A 23,687-nucleotide genomic window follows, 5' to 3' on the forward strand; every position below is an offset into this window, starting at 1 on the left:
GAACTACTCATACACATACGGGCCTTCCCCCCAAACATATGAATGGTTTGGATCACTAAAAAGTAGCCCTCTGACTTGAAATCGGACAAGTCCTTGAAACAGGTATGATTTTAAGAATTAGTCACAAACATACGGGCATAGTCGAATGGATCATTGGAAAATAACCCGCCATTTTAAGGATTTGGACAATTGAGTAGAGGCCGAGTTACCCCTTATCGACTTGAAATTCACTTAGCCAAATGCAAAATTTGGTCTTAAAAGATGGCTAAGTCGTTGAAACAAATAGGATTTTTAGAACTAGTCACACACATACGGGCCTTCCCTCCAGACATATGAATGGTTTGGATCACTAAAATGTAGCCCTCTGACTTGAAATCAGACAAGTCACTAAAACCGGTATAATTTTTAGAATTAGTCACATACATATGGGCCTTCCCCTCAGACATAAGAATGGTTTGGATCACTAAAAAGTAGCACTCAAACTTCAAATCGAACAAGTCATTCAAACAGGTATGATTTTAAGAATTAGTAAACACATATGGGCATAGTCGAATGGATCACTGCAGAGTAGCCCGCCATATTAAAGATTTGGACAATTGAGTAGAGGTCGGGTTATCCCTTTTCGACTTGAAATTTACTTAGCCAAATGCAAATTTTGGTCTTAAAAGTCAGAAAAGCCGTTGAATCAAATAGGATTTCTACAGATATAGGCCTTCCCCCCAGACATATGAATCGTTTCGATCACCAAAAAGTAGCCATCTGACTTGAAATCGGATAAGTCATTGAAACAGGTATGATTTTCAGAATTAGCCACACACATACGGAACTAGTCAAATGGATCATTAGAAAGTAGCCCTCCATGTTAATGATTTGGACAATTGAGTAGAAGCCGGGTTACCCCTTTTCGACCTGAAATTTACTTAGTCAAATGCAAAGTTTCGTCTTAAAAGTCAGCCAAGTCGTTGAAACAAATAGGATTTCTAGAATTATTCATACAGATACAGGACTTGCACCCAGACATGAATGGTTTGGATCACCAAAAAGTGTGTTTCAAGCATGACCTTCGAGTCCTTACCTCAGTGGTAGACTCTGAGGAGTTTCAACACGAGGTCTTGGGTTCGATACCCATAGGTGGTAAAATCCCACTACGGCGTGTGTGGGTGTATGTGTCAAGTTTGTGTGTTCTAAAATAATAATAATAATAAATAAATTTTATTTAAAAAAAAAAAAAGTCCAAGGACTATTCATAGAAATAAAATAGACCAAAAAAAAAAAGAAGAAGAAGAAGAAGAAAAAGGGAAAAAAAGCAAAACCAAATTTAAAAACATACCCCTATCCGACCAAGTGTGTACTTAATGAAGCATCTTCTCGATCACCATTTCCACCTGGTCTTCATAATAAGCATCTTCTAGCATCAACAACCTGCAACATGCACAAAATCACCCAAAGAGGATCTTGTTACAAAATCTATAGAGTGATCATGAACCTGGATTTTTCTGTTTTAAATCTTCTATCCAAAATCCACTTGAAACAGTTTTTTTTTCTGAAAGGGCCATCATACTTCAAATTGCATTTATAAAATACAGCATTCAACTTTGCTGGTTTATGCAAAAAAAATCGCTAGGCATCATTCGTTGTTCGAGTCATTTCCTTATTTTATCCACACATGCACAAATTCCACCAAAAAACAAGAAACTATCTACTTACAATAGCTTATATCGTTTATGTAAAATTTCAAATGTAAATAAGAAGCAGATATTTACCATAGAATCATCAGCCCTACCAAGAATCCTTGGTCCCAATCGCCTGCCCATAATCTGAAATAATGAAACATGCTAATGAGAAACATACACAATCCCTGTCCAACCAATTCATACGAACAATATTAATCACAAAGGAAGGTTAAAACAGTTGAGATAATTTGAAACAATAGCAATCAAGGAGAACCTGTTATAGTGTTCCAAGAGACAATGATTCCACGCAGGCCTGTGAAAATGCTTCAAAATCAGCAACATATGAAACAGTTGCAATCAAGGAGAACCTGTTATTCGAATCAGAAATTTCACCTTGCATTGCAGTCACATATAGGGTTTGATTATCATCACTATTATGAGAAAAACGGCAGAACCCGAAAACCTCACCCTGAATTTGACAGACATATCCAGCTTAGATTCAAAGATACAAGTCTAAGGACTATTCATAGAAATAAAGTAGACAAAAAAAAAAAAAAAAGAAGAAGAAGAAGAAGAAGAAGAAAAAGAAAAGGGGAAAAAAAGCAAAACCAAATTTAAAAACATACCCCTCTCCGACCATTTGTGTACTTAATGAAGCATCTTCTCGATCACCATTTCCACCTGGTCTTCATAATAAGCATCTTCTAGCATCAACAACCTGCAACATGCACAAAATCACCCAAAGAGGATCCTGTTACAAAATCTATAGAGTGATCATGCACCTGGATTTTTCTGTTTTAAATCTTCTATCCAAAATCCACTTGAAACAGTTTTTTTTCTGAAAGGGCCATCATACTTCAAATTGCATTTATAAAATACAGCATTCAACCTTGCTGGTTTATGCAAAAAAAAATCGCTAGGCATCATTCGTTGTTCGAGTCATTTCCTTATTTTATCCACACATGCACATATTCCACCAAAAAACAAGAAACTATCTACTTACAATAGCTTATATCGTTTATGTCAAAATTTCAAATGCAAATAAGAAGCAGATATTTACCATAGAATCATCAGCCCTACCAAGAATCCTTGGTCCCAATCGCCTGCCCATAATCTGAAATAATGAAACATGCTAATGAGAAACATACACAATCCCTGTCCAACCAATTCATATGCACAATATTAATCACAAAGGAAGGTTAAAACAGTTGAGATAATTTGAAACAATAGCAATCAAGGAGAACCTGTTGTAGTGTTCCAAGAGACAATGATTCCACGCAGGCCTGTGAAAATGCTTCAAAATCAGCAACATATGAAACAGTTGCAATCAAGGAGAACCTGTTATTCGAATCAGAAATTTCACCTTGCATTGCAGTCACATATAGGGTTTGATTATCATCACTATTATGAGAAAAACGGCAGAACCCGAAAACCTCACCCTGAATTTGACAGACGTATCCAGCTTAGATTCAAAGATACAAGTCTAAGGACTATTCATAGAAATAAAGTAGACAAAAAAAAAAAAAAAACAAGAAGAAGAAGAAGAAGAAGAAAAGGGGAAAAAAAGCAAAACCAAATTTAGAAACATACCCCTCTCCAACCATGTGTGTACTTAATGAAGCATCTTCTCGATCACCATTTCCACCTGGTCTTCATAATAAGCATCTTCTAGCAGCAACAACCTGCAACATGCACAAAATCACCCAAAGAGGATCCTGTTACAAAATCTATAGAGTGATCATGCACCTGGATTTTTCTGTTTTAAATCTTCTATCCAAAATCCACTTGAAACAGTTTTTTTTTCTGAAAGGGCCATCATACTTCAAATTGCATTTATAAAATACAGCATTCAACCTTGCTGGTTTATGCAAAAAAATCGCTAGGCATCATTCGTTGTTCGAGTCATTTCCTTATTTTATCCACACATGCACATATTCCACCAAAAAACAAGAAATTATCTACTTACAATAGCATATATCGTTTATGTCAAAATTTCAAATGTAAATAAGAAGCAGATATTTACCATAGAATCATCAGCCCTACCAAGAATCCTTGGTCCCAATCGCCTGCCCATAATCTGAAATAATGAAACATGCTAATGAGAAACATACACAATCCCTGTCCAACCAATTCATATGCACAATATTAATCACAAAGGAAGGTTAAAACAGTTGAGATAATTTGAAACAATAGCAATCAAGGAGAACCTGTTGTAGTGTTCCAAGAGACAATGATTCCACGCAGGCCTGTGAAAATGCTTCAAAATCAGCAACATATGAAACAGTTGCAATCAAGGAGAACCTGTTATTCGAATCAGAAATTTCACCTTGCATTGCAGTCACATATAGGGTTTGATTATCATCACTATTATGAGAAAAACGGCAGAACCCGAAAACCTCACCCTGAATTTGACAGACGTATCCAGCTTAGATTCAAAGATACAAGTCTAAGGACTATTCATAGAAATAAAGTAGACAAAAAAAAAGAAGAAGAAGAAGAAGAAGAAGAAGAAGAAAAAGAAAAGGGGAAAAAAAGCAAAACCAAATTTAAAAAACATACCCCTCTCCGACCATTTGTGTACTTAATGAAGCATCTTCTCGATCACCATTTCCACCTGGTCTTCATAATAAGCATCTTCTAGCATCAACAACCTGCAACATGCACAAAATCACCCAAAGAGGATCCTGTTACAAAATCTATAGAGTGATCATGCACCTGGATTTTTCTGTTTTAAATCTTCTATCCAAAATCCACTTGAAACAGTTTTTTTTCTGAAAGGGCCATCATACTTCAAATTGCATTTATAAAATACAGCATTCAACCTTGCTGGTTTATGCAAAAAAAATCGCTAGGCATCATTCGTTGTTCGAGTCATTTCCTTATTTTATCCACACATGCACATATTCCACCAAAAAACAAGAAACTATCTACTTACAATAGCTTATATCGTTTATGTCAAAATTTCAAATGCAAATAAGAAGCAGATATTTACCATAGAATCATCAGCCCTACCAAGAATCCTTGGTCCCAATCGCCTGCCCATAATCTGAAATAATGAAACATGCTAATGAGAAACATACACAATCCCTGTCCAACCAATTCATATGCACAATATTAATCACAAAGGAAGGTTAAAACAGTTGAGATAATTTGAAACAATAGCAATCAAGGAGAACCTGTTATAGTGTTCCCAGAGACAATGATTCCACACAGGCCTGTGAAAATGCTTCAAAATCAGCAACATATGAAACAGTTGCAATCAAGGAGAACCTGTTATTCGAATCAGAAATTTCACCTTGCATTGCAGTCACATATAGGGTTCGATTATCATCACTATTATGAGAAAAACGGCAGAACCCGAAAACCTCACCCTGAATTTGACAGACGTATCCAGCTTAGATTCAAAGACACAAGTCTAAGGACTATTCATAGAAATAAAGTAGACAAAAAAAAAAAAAAAAACGAAGAAGAAGAAGAAGAAGAAGAAAAAGAAAAGGGGAAAAAAGCAAAACCAAATTTAAAAACGTACCCCTCTCCGACCATTTGTGTACTTAATGAAGCATCTTCTCGATCACCATTTCCACCTGGTCTTCATAATAAGCATCTTCTAGCATCAACAACCTGCAACATGCACAAAATCACCCAAAGAGGATCCTGTTACAAAATCTATAGAGTGATCATGCACCTGGATTTTTCTGTTTTAAATCTTCTATCCAAAATCCACTTGAAACAGTTTTTTTTCTGAAAGGGTCATCATACTTCAAATTGCATTTATAAAATACAGCATTCAACCTTGCTGGTTTATGCAAAAAAAAATCGCTAGGCATCATTCGTTGTTCGAGTCATTTCCTTATTTTATCCACACATGCACATATTCCACCAAAAAACAAGAAACTATCTACTTACAATAGCTTATATCGTTTATGTCAAAATTTCAAATGCAAATAAGAAGCAGATATTTACCATAGAATCATCAGCCCTACCAAGAATCCTTGGTCCCAATCGCCTGCCCATAATCTGAAATAATGAAACATGCTAATAAGAAACATACACAATCCCAGTCCAAGCAATTCATATGCACAATATTAATCACAAAGGAAGGTTAAAACCCTTGAGATAATTTGAAACAATAGCAAGCAGGGAGAACCTGTTATAGTGTTCCAAGAGACAATGATTCCATGCTGGCCTGTGAAAATGCTTCAAAAACAGCAACATATGAAACAATAGCAATCAAGGAGAACCTGTTATTCGAATCGGAAATTTCACCTTGCAATGCAGTCAAATGTAGGGTTTGATTATCATCACTATTATGAGAAAAACGGCAGAACCCGAAAATCTCACCCTGAATTTGACAGACGTATCCAGCTTAGATTCAAAGATAGAAGGAAAAAAAAAAAAAAAAGGAATTCCAAAAATGTACTTAAGGAATCAGTAAAATGGACTCGAGCCCACGGCTCAATGGTAGACAAGGTGTGTTTCAACAGAGGTAACGGGTTCAAGCCTAGATTGCCTATCAAAAGAAAAAAGGCAAGTAAAACAAGCTGCTCACATTTTCACCTGGTAAATTGGCTACAACCATCAATGACGTTAGGTCTCAAACCCGACAAGGACCACTACTTCCCAAGGATGCTACAAATTTTCCATCAGAACTGCATGAGAAAGTCTGAGAAGTCTGATAAACAATCAAGATATTCAATATAACAAATAAAATCAGAACAAAGGGATCTGAATTTTATATATATATATATATATATATATATATATATAACTTGTATTCCACCAAAAAACAAGAAACTATCTACTTACAATAGCTTATATCGTTTATGTCAAAATTTCAAATGCAAATAAGAAGCAGATATTTACCATAGAATCATCAGCCCTACCAAGAATCCTTGGTCCCAATCGCCTGCCCATAATCTAAAATAATGAAACATGCTAATGAGAAACATACACAATCCCTGTCCAACCAATTCATATGCACAATATCACAAAGGAAGGTTAAAACAGTAGAGATAATTTGAAACAATAGCAATCAAGGAGAACCTGTTATAGTGTTCCAAGAGACAATGATTCCACGCAGGCCTGTGAAAATGCTTCAAAATCAGCGACATATGAAACAGTTGCAATCAAGGAGAACCTATTATTCAAATCAGATATATATATATATATATATATATATATATAACTTGGGTTTCTAGCACTCTCAAGCAAACTGATGTGGTTTGTAAATGCTAACTACTATGCTATTAAACTATAGTACAAAGTCCAAACATTTTCCAGACATATACAAATATTTCCATGTACCTGAAATCCAAATCTTTCACAGAGGCATGGGGCATCAGGCTGATCAAGAAGGACTTCCATACTAGCAACTTGAAAACTCTTAAATAGCCATCCTACATTCAACAAAGCTGAAGTGTAACATACCACCTTGAAGATTGATCACATTCAACTTAATCTATGCATTTAGACTAAAACTAATGGCATGATGATTTTGCATACACATGCACACAACCAGCTTGCTACATGCTTAAATGTGAGATTGGACATAAAAGTATACTGGCCAAAGACCCACTTATCACAGACAGGCCCTTCTTTACCTGCAACCCATCTATAAAATCAGCAATTTCACTTGCAAATGCAAACAAAGAATGATAGATTAATAAGGTCAGCCAATTAACTTGAAAATCATACATAGAGGCACAAGTCCTTCATGGCTCCAATCAATCGTCAAGTAATTCAGCTTCAATTCACCAAAGTAACTCTGGTTGGTTTTATCAACATCCGATTGTGCCACTGTCAGAAGTCCTGTTGCAGCGTAGTTCCAGTGCAGTTGCATCGTGGAGCACCGGAAAAAACTTCGCCAAGCAACAGGCTGAGCCTGTGCATCCTTGTCACAGGAAAAAATCTAGACACTAGCTGGAATTCCCTATACAAAGAAAAAGAAGAGTAAAGTTTGAACGAGTTTCTCTGAAACACAAATGCATTTAGATGTGTGATCTATGCACTGACCAAACACAAATCAAAATTCCATGTATTTCAGGTTCAAATAGTTATTGCAATTTGGAGGGTTACTTCCTAAATATAAATAGAGTTAGACTAACCTGTTTTAGTCATTTCAATAAATAGGAAATGACAAGAATGAATGGTGTTTCATTGTATTCATAACAAGCAAGCAGCCACCAAATAGCAATTAAGTTCTTCTTGAGTCCAACTTGAGATTGACATAATAGCATTTTGAAGCCAACCCTAAATAAGAATATTTGAAGTAAATTACAATCTGGTTATTTCAAAACTTGGGATGTTTGTCCAATGAAACAAACTACCCACAATGCTTTTGATTCAATTCAATTTTTATGAATGTATATTCCTTTCGCTTAAGAGTAAATGATCTAACAGTGAGTCTACAGTTTAGGGCCTCAACATATTCTGGTAATTAAGTTCTATGGCATTATCATGAAAAGGTTGATAGCACTTATTCTCTTCAAAGAGTTACAATCTAATCAGCCACAAGATCTTCCTTCTACGATTAGAAGTCTCTCATAACCCATTACCCATCAAGTATCAACTCACCATTTTACCGGACACAAATATTAAAGCTGTTGTTTTCAGCTCCCTTATCCGCATTATGACTGCAGCAAAATGCTGTTGAAAAAAACAATTTGAGAAGGAAAATTAGTCATTCTTGACAAAAGATACAATGCAATGAGGATTTATATGAAACTCGACCAGAGGACATGCACAGAATACTAGTTTAATTTTATATACAAGTGGGCTCATAGCACTTATTCTCTTAAAAGAGTTACAATCTTATCAGCCACAAGATCTTCCTTCTACAATTAGAAGTCTCTAACCCATGAAGTATCAACTCACCGTTTTACCGGATGCAAATATTAAAGCTGTTGTTTTCGGCTCCCTTATCCGCATTATGACTGCAGCAAAACGCTGTTAAAAAAACAATTTGAGAAGGCAAATTAGTCATTCTTGACAAAAGATACAATGCAATGAGGATTTATATGGGTTCGAAAACCCAAAAACAGGACTCTAACTCGAAAATCAACAAGTTGATCGATTCAAAGAGTACGTTGTGACTAGGATGTAGACAACCATTTCAGCTCAACCAAATTTGGAGCAGTGTTTTAAATAACTGTAGCGTGATGCGTAGCGCTCAACCCTCTATAGCATGTAGCGTAAATACGTAGCATGTAGCGTAAGCTACACGATACTTCTATTTTTTAATTTAAAAATAAGACAAATATAATAAATAGTGAAAAAAAAAGGAAAAAAAATATATAAATGCCGAAAAGATGATTCATTTTATCAATTATAAGCATGTTCAAAAAAGTTATTAGTTATCATTTATCAAAAGCAAATCCACATATATAAGCCAAATCAAATAATTATCACATCAACAACTTTCTAAGCAAACCACTTTAATTAATAATGTCTAATTGAAACCACAAGTCACAATTAGGAAAAAAAATAAAAATCCCATAGGTTAAAAGTATCAAGTATAATACAAGTGTCACATTCCTCAACATTAGAAACAAAGAAAACATGAAATAAAATACTAAAATAATAAAATAGTAAGAAAATACATTGTAGCTTACGCTACGAACGCTACGTGCTACGCAGTCGTAGCGTACGCTACGACCCCTGTAGCGTACGCTACAGGAGATTTACGCTATTTGGGATGCTACGTAGCACTACGGCTACGCTACGCTACGAGCGCTATTTGAAACACTGATTTGGAGTCAGCTCAACCATTTTTCAGCTATAATGTAGACCATCAGTACGTTGTGCACCATCGTAAATGGACCATTCCCAAAGAATTTTCTCTATAGGTCAGCATAACATTTCAATTTGTACATTTCAAAAAAAAAAAAAAAAAGCATTTCCATTTGTTTGGAGTCGGCTCAACCAGTTTTTCGGCTATGATGTAGACCATCAGTACACTGTGCACCATCGCAAATGGACCATTCCCTAAGAAGCCAGCATAACATTTCAATTTGTTTGTTTCAAAAAAAAACAAAAACAAAAACCAAAAAAAAAAAAAAACATTTCCATTTGTTGCTTGCAAATAAATGGTTGGAGAAAAGCAATAAAGCACTAGTGACTAGGATATCCCAGAATGAAGTGTATGACCATCCATTGTTGCGGCCCAGCCAATCAAGCATCTCTCCACTTGTATAAACTGAAAACCCGAGCATATTGTGCATATCATCAGGTCATGAATTGGATAACTCATCCACTGAAATAACCCAAGTAAATTTTCTCAGTTATTAGCTTCTTCTTTTTTTCTTTTTCTTTTTCTTTTTTTAAATGGAGTAGTTCATATAATGTATATTAGCTGAAGTTTCAAAATAAACAAGCATTTTCTGGCTTGTAATGTATAAATAGAAATTAAAAAGAACTGTTAATTAGAAAAGAAGTTCTAATTAAGCCTTCAAAATCAAGCCTCTGTGAGAATCAAGCCTTTAATAACCTTTGGCTGAGAATCCATCTTGACTGTAATCAGAGCATGGTAGTGGCAATTATGCATAAACAGAAGTGTAAGTCCTCCCTTCAAGCTCAACTGCTGCACAAAGCTCTTAGATCAGAAAATCCTCCCTCCAAGCACACAACTGCTACCCATACCAAAGGTGGAATCATTACAAGTCTTCATTCCTGTTGTCTTTTTTTTTTTTTTGAAAGATTCCATTCCTAATGTCCTTAAACACTTGGCATAAAAAATAATGGAAATAAAATTATCATACTAGGATTCAAAACCAAAACCATTAAATGAGCATCAAAAATCACAAAGGCAAACATTTCTACAGAAATCCACCTAATAGTGAAAGTTTATCTCCTGAAACCAAAAAAGGATCAAACCATAAAAACCAAAGCATAGACTCCAAAGGTCTTTGTAAATTTTCTCATCTTTCGAAAAAAAAAAAAACCTTGAAAAGGTCTATTGCATAAACAACACAAAACGATAGTTCCAGGTTTGGTATCTTTGTAAATTTTCTCATTGTAAATGATAGTTCCAGGTAGGCCATACACAATCCATGGTCAGGTGTTCTCCCAAGCTGGCAATCCCAAGAGATTAAAAAATAAATAAATAAATAAAATAAAATAAAAAAACAGCTTAAAACTAGGGAATAAGAAAATAATTAGCTTAGCAATGGACAGTCATGTAATTGCCTCTCCCAAGATCAATCTACATAGAAGATACTAGCTTGTGACAAATCTATGCCTGAGCCCTACAGTGCCTTGTTAGAGTAGTCAATAACCTGCTCCAAATCATGCCGTTGGACTGTAAGTTTGATGTTCAAATAAAATATCAAAGAAAGGCTCAAAAAGTGCCGCTGATGAAAAAAATCCAGAAACCAAATCATCCAAACAATCACATTCTGACATATAGTAGGATGATCTGATGGCAACATTCGCCAATAAACTAGGGACAGCTTAAAACAAATGCAAACATGCATAAAGGCCATGAAATAGGCAGTAAATCCTGATAAAATGAAGATAAGAACAGATTGCATAATTCAAAGATAAGTACTTGCAAACACATGTAGGCGCTTGTTATGCCCTGTAATTAAAATCATTTAATTAGTATATCATGATTTTGGATTTACAAAATGCATTTGGATGAACTATCAAGTTAAATTGCAATTACTAGTGCAATTAAGCAGGAGTAACCAAGCATTACTGGACATTGATATTAATGCAGAGTTCAAAATCAAGTTACATTGCTTTCAAGGTGAAAATGAATGTAGCTGTAAAGACTCGAACACCTGCACCAATGGAACTTCACATTAATTTCAAAAGACAATCCAATGCAGCACATGTGCAATGTTAAAGTTAGGGGGAAAATTGCTAAAGACTCAAACACTGAGCAAGACATCCAACTCGGAAAGCACCATTGCTAAAGACTCAAACACCTTAATGTAAGTGAGGGGCCTCGGCCTTTATGATACCATGTGCAGTAGGAGGTAAGAATGTCAAGTGCAAATACCTGAGCAAAGCACATAAAGAGAAAATGGCTCAGTTACAGGCATAGATACTACTACACTGATGTTTTTGAACATGTCATTCTAAGCCAAAAAAAAATAAAAAATGAAAAACATAGATTTGCTAAGCCAGCAAAGCTCGTGTACAAGTGTCAGCATGGCACAATTGGTACAAGATCCAATCCATCCATCTAAATGGAAACACTATATTGATAACCTGGCCCAAGAATCAGGTTGACCCACTAGTCATGTGGGCCACAGTTTGTGAATAAATGAACAGATATGACAAACATGGCCGAAGTTTTCTAACTCATACGCTCGTTTTCAATATCATGAGAAAAATGTCCAAATCTAAAACTCTCCCTAGAAATTCCCAAGCCTCCCTAGATATTCCCAAGCCGAGAAATTGTAGCCTAACAAAAATTATAGCCCTTGACTAAGCAGAATGGCTGAACAAGATTCATGTAGGCTTAGACTTTTTTTTCTCCTGTTGAAGGATAATGATACGCAACTACTGTTAAAATGAACTCATTATGTATTACAGAATAATTGAGATCAACCATGATTAGGCATCTGCCAAACAGTGCTTACATGAGGAATTCAAAATCAGATTGTGACAACCAGATTCAGTAAGAAACGGTGTCCAGGTTGACAACCAGAAACTGTCAAACCCCAGATATCACTTCCTTATCTCTCCCCACATCATCCCTTAGTTTCCAAATTGGAAATCAGAAGCAGCTAAGGAAGCAAAGATGCAATAATCTGGAGAAATTTCTAGAACCCTAGAAGACAGAAAGAGAGGAAGAGAGATAAACCGAGAGAGGCGAGAACGCACGAAGACTTCAACAGAGACTGGTGCGCTACGCTCCTACGGTACGCTTGCATCAATGGCGATGAGAGAGGGAAAGAGGCTTTCTGAGAGAGAGAGAGAGAGAGAGAGAGAGAGGGGGGGGAAGAAGGGAGAGGTTTTCAGAGAAGAGAAATAGAGAGATGGCTTTCTTGGCAAGGAAGAAAGACCTCCACTCGTATATAAATGCAGACCTCAACCGTTGAAGGGCTATTTGGTAATTTAAGAAAATTTGAGTAATTCGGAGGGAAGCGGATTCGCAGCGACATGGCTGGTGTGGGTACGTGTCGTGCGAAGACGAGCGTTGCAGCTCCGAGTTGTACGAACGGTCCATAGGAGATCAAAGTTACATGGCCCACATAATTATGTATTTATTATATCCACACCGTTCATACATTTTTTGAGATCATTTTAGAGCATGATACCAAAAATTATTCATATAAAAATCTTAAGTAGACCACACCATAAATAGCAGTGGGACAATGATTCTCACCGTTAAAACATTTGTAGGGCCCACCATTGCGTTTATTTTCTATCCAATCTGTTCATAAGGTCAAAAGGAGCTCGATGAAGGGGGAAAACAAATATCATATTGATCCAAAACTTCTGGTACCCCCAAAAGGATTTCAATGGTAGACGTTCAATCCCCCAAAACTTTTTGTATTGTGGTCCACTTGATCCTTGGATCTGTCTTATTTTTCGATTAAAGCCTTAAGACGATCTCTCAAAATTAAAGAACGGTTGGGATATAACACGTACCTCGTGATAGGACCCACAGAACTTGGTGACGTCAACACACGCTGGTGTGCGCTACACCAGCCAATCTGCTTCCAAATCCGAGTCAGTGATACGTATCTGCCGTTACGCTTCTTTTACTCGCACGTGTCATGTTATGATTAAAGATTTCGAATCATGTAAGAAGATTTCGACAGTTGGGCCGTTGAGGCGGGGAGTGGAAGACTCTCGTTAGACTTTCCTATTTTGATTTCATTGCACGTGCGCCTCAAAGAGAGCGGTTTCGCTGAGGCGGGGTAAAGGAAGCGGATTAGGTGAGTCCCCGGACTCACACAAGACGGTGCGGCCCTTGCTGTATGGCCCACCTTCATATTATGTATTGTATCCACGCCGTCCATCCGTTTTTTCAGATTATTTTAGGGCATTATACCAAAAAAATGAAGCAGATCCAACTATCAGGTGTACTATAACATAGGAAACAGTGGTGATTAACCGTTAATGGGCCACAAAAGTTCTGGATCAAGCTGATATTTATTTTCCCCTATGAAGGCTTATGTAACCTCATCAATGAATTGAATGGCAAATAAAAACCACAGAAAAATTAAAGTACGCTAGGGTATTCAATAACACGTGTTTAGAGTATAGTACACCAACATTTGGATTTTATTTTTACTCGGCAATGCTCTTTTTTTCTTTTTTTCTTTTTTCTCTCGGCAATGCCCTAAAATGATGCCAGAAAAACAGATAGAGAATGTCGATATAGAACACATGTATTAAGGTGGGCCATGGTAAGGGCTGCACCATCGTGGGTGTCCCGGGCCTCACCTAATCCACTCGCCAGAAACTCTGCATTTGGTGAGGGCTTGACCGTGGGGCATATTAGGCGTAGGCTTGAAATTAAGTAGATTCAAATCTCAGCACCACACCACAGGGAACTATAGTGATTGAATGTACACCATTACAATAATCTTTTATAGGCAATAACTTTTTATCATACTGATATTTGTATTTTCCCTTCATCCAGGTCGACAAAAGATTGGACCACAAACAAAATTTATGGTGAGCCCTGAGATGTTTTTAATAGTAGGTATTCAATTACTATTGTTTCTTGTGGTGTGGTCCACCAAAGACTTGGATCTAATGTAATTTTTTGGTTCATACCCTAAAAGTTGACATGGATATACAACAAATACCTTAAGGTGTGGCCTATGTTGTAACCGAAGTCGGTGTTTACCCTGGCTCATGGAATCAGAAGGCACTCGTCAGCCAAGGGTAAGAATACTTGTCATACATACACGGTTTTACTCAGAGTTGCTTGGTAATTCTTTATTAGTTTTCAAAATAAAATAGTAAAGTTTAGCATCATGGATGGTGGGTGTCAATGGGCTGGGCTCCTTCCTGCAAAATTAGAATTTTGAATCAGGCCAACCCGAAACAGTTCAAAATCCAGGCCAAGACCAACCTTAATCCTAGCCCATTGACAACCCTAACTGTGGAGGAGCATATTGGGTGCGGCCCCAACCTCACCCAAAACAGTACTATAATGTATTTATTCTATATCCATGTCGTCCATCCGTTTTGCCAGATCATTTTAGGGCATGAGCCCAAAAACAAAGATCCAAATCTTAGGCAGACCATACTACAGAAAATAGTGATGATTGAACACGTTAGCATTAAAAATTTACTACGACTCACCATAATGTTTGTATAACGTTTATTTGACATCCAACCAATGATAAGGCCGCGTGAACTTGGCTGAAGGGCAAAAGAAAAAAAAAACAGCTTGATCAATAACTTTTGTAGCCCATTAATAATTAGGGTTGTACACGAACCGAGTTAGTTTGACTTGACTCGACTCGAAAAAGCTCGAGTCGATTTGGTTTGAAACTGAGTTTGAGCCAAGTCAAGCTGATTTTTTTAGCTCAAAAAAATTTCAAACCGAGTTTGAGCTTGCCCGAGCTCGACTTGACTTGGATCAAACCTAACTCGAATCGAACCAATTTGGTGACTCGGTTACTTTGATATTGATGTTGCTCACCAAGTGTTTGATGAAATGACTCAATAAAGTGTCGGCCGGTGGCAAGGAAGGTAGGTATATGAAACAAATACCATTTTTTCTTCATTTTGATGTTGCCTGCAAGGTGTTTGATGAAATACCAATAAAATCGTTGCTGTTGTTTTACATACAATGAGAATTTGAAGGTACAATCCATGTGTTTGTGAAAATGATGCACAGGCAAACTTAGCTTGATCTTGGCTCGAACTCTGCTCGAACTGGCCCGAGCTATTGAGCCAAGCTGGCCAGCTAGGCTCAAGGACCGAGTCGAGTCGAGTTCGAGTTGGGGTCAGCTAGTGGCCGAGTCGAGTCAAGCTGTGGCAAGCTTGACTCGGTTCAACTCGTGTACACCTTTATTAATAATCAATCACCACGATTTCTATGGTATGGTCCACCTGGGATTTGGACTTAGCCTCACGTAGCAAAATGATCTAGCAAAACAAATGAATAGCCTGGATATGGAATAAATACATCAAGGTGGGCCCACATCAAGGGCCGCACCTAAACCACTCCTCGCAGGCGAACGTTGTCACGTCCCTAAATCTAATGTCGGTAATCCGTGATTACTATATACCAAATTTTGGTTGACAGCCTTCGTAGAACTCCGATTTTGGAGCTTTCAACTATCGCATACTAAGTCCCATAAGCGGGGCTCCACAAGGAGGATTTCTGAAAATGAAGACGACAAACACATATTATTTCTCAAAATCTCATCATATTCAACATGTGTTACTGTGTACAATTGAGCACATCAAGGAAAAACCAAAATATAAATCATGTCATATTTACTATACCTAATGTACATATATAGGGTACTACAAAAAATATATATATACTGATATGTACAAAATAAAAAGGACAACCGGAGTCTATAACCTCTACTCCTGCAGCTCTCAACTCTCACCTGTAAAAAAATAGAAAGGAAACCTTGAGCTACTAAGCCCAGTGAGTGCATGTGTGCTGTGAAAATATATGTTTCATGTCATGCTCATATAATGCACATGCCTACTGGGCCAATAACAATAAAATAAAGATACAATGCATTATGTCACTTTTCATGTTCCAAATCATTTTTTTATATCAATTTTCCGTTATAGAGGTGGGACTTCTACCCACTTGTAACATACATACTCTTTCAACGTTTCCACAACTTTCCACATTTCTCAATTGGATCACCAAGGTCTGAAACAGAGGTGGGACTCGCATATGATTACTACCCACTTGCACAAGATTTTTCACCGTGGTCAACTACAGAAGTGAGACTACATAATTCACGGGCCAAACTAGTCTAACCCACTTGTGTTGAACCTCACCATCTCCCTAACAGCGAGAAGTCATAAGTCACCTGGCAAAATGATAGCAGACAATTTACGAGCTCGTCATACACAACCTATCTTTGCTTGCCCATAAGCAGGTCAGGTCAAACCTCTCAACCAATCGACAAGCGTCGGTGGGAGTCACCGCTTACTTTGGTATTTCGACATTCCAGCACTCTGTTTTTCCACCCGGTGTAGGCATTGGTTGCTCCCAATGGTACCAATCAGGGTTTAGGGACTTTCACCCAGGGACCCTCTAATCATGTCCTATTGAATTACACATTTCCGGTGTGGTGTCCAACTCAAGTCATAACAAAGTATGTTTTATTGCATTTACAATCACCGTATGCTCAAGTCATAACAAAGTATGTTTTATCGCATTTACAATCACTATATGCATAAGTCCACACACAATCACAATATATCATGTTTTTCAAAGAAAGCATAAGATGACCTTCCTCATGTGGTCTCCTCATGAATTTAAGTTTCTCATAGGGGTCTCATGTAATGCATCCTGTATCTAGACGGTTCACATACTAATCATAGACACATCGTGTATCGCGACACAACCCACTATGATCACCATACCATGATATGAATCATTTACTCTCAATCATACAATGATACAACAACTATGAACCATGCATATGATATGCACATGACTTAGCCAATCTAAATCCAACCCGGGATTCATTCCGCTATAAGACTTCATGCCACAAGCATGCTTTTTTTTATGAGTTATCTATACCAAAAGGAGGAAGGATAACTCTTTCAAACGTTTTGTCAAACAGGTAGCGAGTAGACTTTGTAAGGGACAAAGATGGAAACTGATGAAAATACTTATGACTTTAAACAAAACTAAAGCATACGAATTCCTTTGGTGTGGGCTGCACGGATGGTTTAATTGATGGTGGAGGTGGGGCAATGATGGGTTGATCTTGCATAGCTTCTCCCATGGCCCTTTTCTCAAGTTCATCTCTATCATCCAATCTTACATCAATAGCATAACCAACTAAATCAGAAAATCCAGCATCATAGCCATTAGTGGGCAATTCAAAGCTCTCTCTCTCTCTCTCTCTCTCTCTCTCACAACAACCATGGACTAGAAAATCTATTCTTTTATAGGGCTTTCAAGTAATCTAACGCACATATATGCGTGCTCCTAATCTATGTACTCACCTGTAACAATCAAATGATTGGATTTCAAACTCGGCTTCTACTTCTTTTTCTTCTTCTTCTTCTTCTCAACTTCAAACTTAAGCTACTCTTTTTTCTTTTTCTTTTTGTCTCTACACTCACCTTAGGCTTCACATGACATAAGGAAGAGAGTGTTGGAAATGGGTTATTGAAAGAGGGTTTTTATGTTTATCGACTTGAAAATAGTTTTAAAATTGGCTTTTGTCTAAAAAGAAAGGTTTTGAGAAGTTTAAGCTTATGGTAACAATAACAAAATGTTATTTACGTGATTTGAAATAAAGCATTTCAAGGATTTTAAAAAAATCGAGGTCATTTGAGTTATTTTATCAAAATGTACAGGTGCATATCTATTCATAACTTACAATCCGGGTGTCATATTGACATGCCGTTTTCACCAGTAATTTCGTAACTCGACTACGGTCACAACGGTTAGGCTCTTAGACCTAACAAATTTTGAAAACTTGATGATGGCTCACCTCTAGATAAAATAAGGACAAAGTTATCATTTCTCAGATTGTTTAATTTTAAGTCTGTATATTAAAATTCGGACATCGGGTTGAAATGCAGCTTGCGGCTCGATAACAGAACAACATTATGATCAAGTCAAAATATTCTCGGGGCCAATGGACCTACAGTCAACGTCTATCGAGTGTACGAACCAGATTTTGGGGCCTTAGGTCTTACAACAAGTGTGACGCCCCGTCACTGTTGCACATGTGGGAGGGCGCATGTGGGTGGACGCTGATGTGGGCGGGGCCTAAAAGGGCCTGGGTGAGCTACCAGTGTTTGGCAGGCTACTGTGTACACAATAGGGCAGAATGTTGTCTCACATTGGAAGCGTTGTCTAAAGTTGTGGTGGTTATATGTGGAGTTCACACCTTCATAATATGAGGCCTTGTGCTTGGACACAAACAAAACCACCATTGTGCATTCTAATGGCAATTGGGTTGGACAATATCTGACAGGATAGGTGCTGATGTGGCAGGGCTGGATGGGCCTGGGCGACCTATCAGTATCCTTTCCCTAAATGAGGCCTTTTAGGGGAGAACCCCAAGAACAAAACTGTGCGAGCGCGTGTGCGTGCCCATAGCGGAAAAGATCATACTATGTTGGTCGGGCTGTTACAAATGGTATCAGAGCCGAGGACGGCTCTGCCCTCGGTGGGAGATAATGTGACGCTCCGTCGCTGTTGCACATGTGGGCGGGCGCACGTGGGCTAACGATGATGTGGGCGGAGCATAAAAGGGCTTGGGCGAGCTACCAATGGTTGGCAGGCTACTGTGTACACAGTTGGGCGGAACGTTGTCCCACATTGGAAGCGTTGTCCGAAGTTGCGGTGGTTATATGTGGAGTTCACACCTTTATAGTATGAGGCCTTGTGCTTGGACACAAACAAAACCACCACTGTGCACTTTGATGGCAGATGGGTTGGACAATATCTGACGGGGTAGGTGCTAATGTGGGCGGGATTGGACGGGCCTAGGCGAGCTACCAGTATCCTTTCCCCATATGAGGCCTTTTAGGGGAGAAACCTGAGAACAAAACCATGCGGGCACGTGTGCATGCCTAGAGCAGACAATATCATATTGTACTGGTCGGGCTATTACAGACGTGGTGTGTTAAAGAGGTACAACCCATCTAGCAAGTTTGTCCCACAATGATGTACACCTGATCCAATCATTAACTAGGCCACCCATAGATTTAAGGGGTTTTGGATTGTCTATATTATTACCTATGGTGTCCTTGACCTAACAGTTAAATTGCCCTCATTTTTTTGTTTGTATGATCATGAATGTGGATGTACTAACTGGATGGGTTGGATGTTGTACACATACCCCACCTGGGCCATAATGCATGGACTTTAACACCTTTTAAAGAATAATAAAAAAAGAAAAGAAAAAAGAGAGAGCATTTTAATGATAATAATAATAATAATAATAATAAGGCACTCTACTATAACTTAAAAATGTGGAGGCATTGTTTGATAAAATCAATAACATGTGGATGAAATTTTTCTCTAAAAATCCCAACAAAATTATGCATTTCTATTGGGGAGCTTTTCCTTACTGGATGCCTCACCTTTAAGCCAACAACCTTATCACGCCCCTCTAAACTTACTGTACCAAACTAAGCCCTTGGTGTACGAGCGCTGACTCCTAGAACTCCGAGTTGTACGAACGGTTCAAAAGAGATCAAAGTTACCTGGCCCCACAGTTATGTATTTATTATATCCACAACGTTCATCCATATTTCAAGATGATTTCAGAGCATTATATATATATATATATATACATATATATATATATATATAAAGAATCATATCCAAACATCAACTAGACCACACCACAAATAGCAGCGGGAAAATTAATTTTCACCGTTAAAAATCTCGTAGGGCCCACCATAACATTTATTTTCCTTCCAATCTATTCATAAGGTCACAAAGACCTGGATGAAGAGGAAAAACAAATTTCATATTGATCCAAAACTTTTGTGACCCCTAAAAGGGTTTCAATGGTAGACGTTCAATCCCCCATTGCCTTTTACAGTGTGGTTCACTTGATAGTTAGATCTGTCTTATTTTTCATCTCAAGCCTTAATATGAGCTCACCAAATAAATGGATGGTTTGGATATAACATATACATCATGATGGGACCCACAAAAGCAGTGGGGGATTGCACTAACAAAAAAAGAAATTATTCCATGGTGTACCATGGCAGTACTGCCGTATCGGCGGTAGTGCCGCGGCAGGCTGTGGAATAATTTTTATTTTTATTTTTTTTACATAAGAAGAACTTTTTCCCCTGCATTTTTTTCTAATACATATTTATATAAATATGTATATATTGGTATATAAAAAATAAAAAATAAAAATTCTCTCTTTTTATTCATTTCTTTCTTTATTCATTTAACAAGCATATCTCCTAAATCAGATTGAGTTACTTGACGTACCATATATGATTTTGGGGTAGGAGAAGTTACTTTAGCCAACCAACCTAGTTATTTTCCAAGATTCCATCAGGTCGATGGTCAAAAATCCATTTTATTCACTTCGTGGTCAATTTCATTCATTTCGCGGTCAATTTCAATAAGTTCGCGGTGAATTTTATTCACTTCGTGATCAATTTCAATCAATTCGCGGTCATTTTCAATCAGTTCGCAGTGAATTTCATTCACTTCGCGGTCAATTTCACTCACTTCGCGGTCAATTCCATGCATTTCGCGGTCAATTCCATTCACTTCACGGTCAATTTCATTTATTCTGCGGTCAATTCCCTTCACTTTGCGGTTAATTCCATGCATTTCACAGTCAATTCTGGCGAATTCCCTTCACTTCACGGTCAATTCCCTTCACTTCACGGTCAATTCCATGCATTTCGCGGTGAATTCTCTTCACTTCACGGTCAATTTCATTCATTTCGCGGTCAATTCCCTTCACTTCACAGTCAATTCCATGCATTTCGCGGTGAATTCCGGTGAATTCCCTTCACTTCACGGTCAATTTCATGCATTTCGCGGTCAATTCCCTTCACTTCACGGTCAATTCCATGCATTTTGCGGTGAATTTCGGTGAATTCCCTTCACTTCACGGTCAATTCCATTCATTTTGCTGTCAATTTCCTTCACTTCACTGTCAATTCCACGCATTTTGCGGTCAATACCCTTTGCTTCACGGTCAATTCCATGCATTTCGCAGTGAATTCCATTCACTTCACAGTCAATTCCATGCATTTCGCGGTGAATTCCCTTCACTTCACGGTCAATTCCATGCATTTCGCGGTGAATTCTCTTCGCTTCACGTCAATTCTATGCATTTAGCGGTCAATTTCCTTCAATTCGCGGCCAATTTCATGCATTTCGCGGTGAATTATGGGGAATTCCCTTCACTTCATGGTCAATTCCATGCATTTCGCAGTCAATTCCCTTCACTTCACGGTCAATTCCATGCATTTTGCGGTCAATTCCATTCACTTCACGGTCAATTCCTTGCATTTCGCGGTGAATTTCCTTCACTTCACGTTCAATTCCATGCATTTCGCGGTCAATTCCCTTCACTTAACAGTAAATTCCATACTTTTCGCGGTCAATTCCAGGCATTTCGCGGTCAATTCCCTTCACTTCACAGTCAATTTCATGCATCTCGCGGTGAATTCCCTTCACTTCACGGTCAATTCCATTCATTTCGCTGTAAATTCCCTTCACTGCACGGTCAATTCCATTCATTTTGCGGTCAATTCCCTTCACTTCGCGGTCAATTCCATGCATTTCGTGGTGAATTTCGACGAATTCCCTTCACTTCACGGTCAATTCCATGATTTCGCGGTCAATTACATGCATTTCGTGGTGAATTTCGACGAATTCCCTTCACTTCACGGTCAATTCCATGCATTTCGCAGTGAATTCCGGCGAATTCCGTTCACTTCACGGTCAATTCCATGCATTTCGTGGTCAATTCCCTTCACTTCACGGTCAATTCCATGCGTTTCACGATGAATTTCCTTCACTTCGCGGTCAATTCCATGCATTTCGTGGTGAATTCCGGCGAATTCCCTTCACTTCTTGGTCAATTCCATGCATTTTGTGGTGAATTCCTTTCACTTCATGGTCAATTTCATGCATTTCGCGGTGAATTTCCTTCACTTCGCGGTCAATTCCATGCATTTCGCGGTGAATTCCGGCGAGTTCCCTTCACTTCACGGTCAATTTCATGCATTTCGCGATTAATTCCCTTCACTTCACGATCAATTCCATGCATTTCGCGGTGAATTCCCTTCACTTCACGATCAATTTCATGCATTTCATGGTCAATTCCTTCACTTCGTGGTCAATTTCATGCATTTCGCGGTGAATTTCGGCAAATTCCTTTCACTTCACGATCAATTCCATGTATTTCGCCGTCAATTCCCTTTACTTCACGGTCAATTCCATGCATTTCGCGGTTAATTCCTTTCACTTCGCTGTCAATTCAGATTCGGCGCTTGTGTCGCCGGCCGCTAGAGGTCCAGGCGGCATTTCCGCCCGGGGTGCGCTAGTGTTGCCGAGCATTTTTTTTGTTTTTTTGGTGGGTCCCATCGTGGGTCCCACTTATACTTGAGAACACCTGTATTTAAGGTACCCCACACGCCCAAACCCTCATCTTCCTCTTTCCTAAACCCTTTCTTCATCTCCCTTCCTAAAACTCTCTCTTTTTCTAAAACTCTCTACTATCTTCTCATCTTCCAAACATCTCACTCTTCATCTTCCAAACACTTCTCTTCTTATTTACACAACCATTTTCTCATCTTTCAAATGCTCTTCACTTTCCAAACACCTCTCTCTTCATCTTCCAAACCTTCAAGATTTCATATTTATCAATGCATCCACGTCCTCTCAGAAAAAGAATGCAGGTAGCCATGAGTAGAATGGAACATGGAAGATGTAATGTGATAGTAGAATGGAGATTCTAAGGAGATTTAGTGAAGAAAATGGGTTAAAAGAAGGAATATGGATGATGGAGATGAGTTCGGACGTATATTTGGGTGTAAGGGAGAGAATGAAGTGAAATTGATAAAGCAGGGGCATTTTCAACTTGTGAAAAGTTCCGTACAGCAGGGGAGTATTCTTGGAAGGTAAGAATAAGTAGGCTTATTAAGGTGTGTGGCCCATAAGTTGGTCGTACAGTGGGAAAAAACTCTTCTATTGGGTCATGCGACTTGGACGGTCTAATTTGATTTGACACATACATTCCCAAACTGCTTTCAAAGAGCGTTGTACTCTTCCAAATTCAAATGCCATGCAACTCTTTTGGTAGGTTACCAGAGCCATAATGTTATATATGATTTGGTGAACCGGATCTAAATATCTTTAGATATGCTACGTGGGACGTTGGA

General features: G+C 38.1%; 3 long non-coding RNA genes across 6 annotated transcripts; all 3 read right to left on the minus strand.

Moving 5' to 3' along the window:
* Positions 1-1,310: 1,310 nt before the first annotated feature.
* LOC131236344 (uncharacterized) lies at positions 1,311-2,147 on the minus strand. Its single transcript, XR_009166698.1, has 4 exons — positions 2,067-2,147; positions 1,948-1,986; positions 1,764-1,817; positions 1,311-1,422 (listed from the first exon to the last, which is right to left on the minus strand). It is a non-coding gene; the product is annotated as an uncharacterized LOC131236344 (long non-coding RNA).
* A 2,085-nt stretch (positions 2,148-4,232) lies between these two features.
* LOC131236346 (uncharacterized) lies at positions 4,233-8,401 on the minus strand. 4 transcript variants are annotated; one of them, XR_009166700.1, is made up of 8 exons: positions 8,247-8,401; positions 7,355-7,602; positions 6,978-7,069; positions 6,223-6,345; positions 5,940-6,015; positions 5,821-5,859; positions 5,637-5,690; positions 5,202-5,294 (listed from the first exon to the last, which is right to left on the minus strand). It is a non-coding gene; the product is annotated as an uncharacterized LOC131236346 (long non-coding RNA). The 4 variants fall into 4 exon arrangements; XR_009166701.1 differs by lacking the exons at positions 5,202-5,294; positions 5,637-5,690; positions 5,821-5,859; positions 5,940-6,015 and adding exons at positions 4,233-4,324; positions 4,666-4,719; positions 4,850-4,888; positions 4,969-5,044 and having other exon boundaries at positions 6,978-7,602; XR_009166702.1 differs by having other exon boundaries at positions 6,223-6,322; positions 6,978-7,602.
* A 2,849-nt stretch (positions 8,402-11,250) lies between these two features.
* On the minus strand, positions 11,251-13,056 carry LOC131236353 (uncharacterized). Its single transcript, XR_009166705.1, has 3 exons — positions 12,484-13,056; positions 11,600-11,673; positions 11,251-11,452 (listed from the first exon to the last, which is right to left on the minus strand). It is a non-coding gene; the product is annotated as an uncharacterized LOC131236353 (long non-coding RNA).
* Positions 13,057-23,687: the final 10,631 nt, after the last annotated feature.

This window comes from Magnolia sinica, unplaced genomic scaffold (genome assembly GCF_029962835.1).
Source record: "Magnolia sinica isolate HGM2019 unplaced genomic scaffold, MsV1 ctg403, whole genome shotgun sequence".
NCBI classification, from domain to species: Eukaryota; Viridiplantae; Streptophyta; class Magnoliopsida; order Magnoliales; family Magnoliaceae; genus Magnolia; species Magnolia sinica.